This window comes from Vigna radiata, unplaced genomic scaffold (genome assembly GCF_000741045.1).
Source record: "Vigna radiata var. radiata cultivar VC1973A unplaced genomic scaffold, Vradiata_ver6 scaffold_353, whole genome shotgun sequence".
Lineage (NCBI taxonomy): Eukaryota > Viridiplantae > Streptophyta > Magnoliopsida > Fabales > Fabaceae > Vigna > Vigna radiata.
The window spans coordinates 108474-110281 of NW_014542184.1; the positions used below are offsets into that span (position 1 = coordinate 108474).

The 1808-nt window shown below is 27.5% G+C and overlaps 1 long non-coding RNA gene across 1 annotated transcript in view; it reads right to left on the minus strand.

The window, feature by feature from the left end:
- Window positions 1–1004: 1004 nt before the first annotated feature.
- LOC106779161 overlaps window positions 1005–1808 on the minus strand; it is a 6723-nt gene continuing 5919 nt past the window's right edge. The window contains exons 4-5 of the long non-coding RNA XR_002666330.1: window positions 1515–1549; window positions 1005–1429 (exon numbers count right to left, since the gene is read on the minus strand). This is a non-coding gene — a long non-coding RNA (uncharacterized LOC106779161). The remainder of the gene's footprint in view (window positions 1430–1514; window positions 1550–1808) is intronic.

Here is a 1808-nt window from a genome sequence, read left to right on the forward strand (position 1 = left end):
CAATGCATCATTGTCCTAAAAAAATGTTATTGGACATGATAATAAATTTTGTTGAGGTTGAAAGATGAATTTAGAAGTAAATGAACCCTTGGGTGCAAAACTTATAACACAGGTACCCACTTATTCCAACTAAAGTTCCACTTAATTTTTTAAAGTTACTTATGTTGTTTAACTTGATAAATTGGTGGCTTAGGTTGAATGTTACCATGAGGACAATGCATCCTTGTCCTAAGAAAATGTTATTGGAGATGATAATAAATTTTTTTGAGGTTGAAAGATGAATTTAGAAGTCAATGAACCCCTGTGTGCAAAACTTATAACACACGTACCCACTTATTCCAACTAAAGTTCCACTTAATTTTTTAAAGTTACTTATGTTGTTTAACTTGATAAATTGGTGACTTAGGTTGAATGTTACCATGAGGACAACACATCCTTGTCCTAAGAAAATGTTATTGGAGATGATAATAAATTTTTTTGAGGTTAAAAGATGAATTTAGAAGTTAATGAACCCCCCTGTGCAAAACTTATAACAAAAGTACACACATATTCCAACTAAAGTCCCACTTAAAAATATTAAACTTATATTTCATATTTTGAAGACAAATTTTATACTTTATATTTCATATTTCACACAAATTTTATTACTTATAACTAATTATTTTTTTTAGTTTAAAAGAATAAAAGAAATTAAGAACATAATGATTAAATATTTATTTAATTAAATTACCTAATTTTTTTTCTATTACTATTGTAAGTTTAATCTATTTAAAAGGTCAACAAAAATTTTCCATTTCATTTTATTCATATTTTCAATGTAGTTAGTAATAAACCTATTACTTATTACAAGATTTTAATACATCTTCCAGATAAATTATTGTTCAATATTATAACAAATGTTATATTGAAAGGCTTTTAATTATTTTATATTATTTAAACACACCAAATGAAGTTAAGTTAAATATAATTTAGTTGAACTAAAACAATGGTATAAATACCTACTTAATTGAGACAAAGAAGTAATCATTTGATTTCCATTCAAACATAAATATTGAAATACATGAGCTGAAATTGATGATGTAGTTTGTGGTTTAGACTGAAATTAGATCTATAACATTACACAGACATCCATTAATATAAACTTCAATTAGTAATTTATCTCGTTGATTGTTAACCTCGAACACGAGAACATCTCCCTTCTTCAGGCCATATTCGATGCAAAATTGCTTCCATCCTTTTCCAAACAAAACATTCATTCCCCCCCCCCCTATAAGCATTTCCTTGAAAAGAGGATTGCAGAACTGAATTGGATTGTTCATATGAAGACACCCCTTGAATGGAGTCTCTCGATACGTTGCATATCAATTTGTTGTAATATCTCATTAATGTGGACTATAGGTTTTGTGTCGCTCCATGCCCGCACTCACAACTACAAAGCATTATCAAACCAAAAAACCATCAACAAATTCTTTTCAATCAAAGATATCAATTTTCAAAACATTAAATCTACTTACATTTTTATAACCTTCATATGTTGTGCAATCCATCACTGTGAATCCAACAAAAATACAAAATCAACCTTCAATAATGTAATAAATATTGATTAACTAAATTGACTTAGTCAACAAACCATGATGAAAGTTGGAAAACAGCCTTAAATGGATGTGTATGAATGGCTTAATGCAAAGAAAACAACAAAAAGAAACTAAATGCCTAACTAAGTATCCTAATATGCTTAAAATCATAAATTTAGAATTTTTATTCTAATTGTTAGGATATTTATCCTATTTATCATGATTATATTGTGT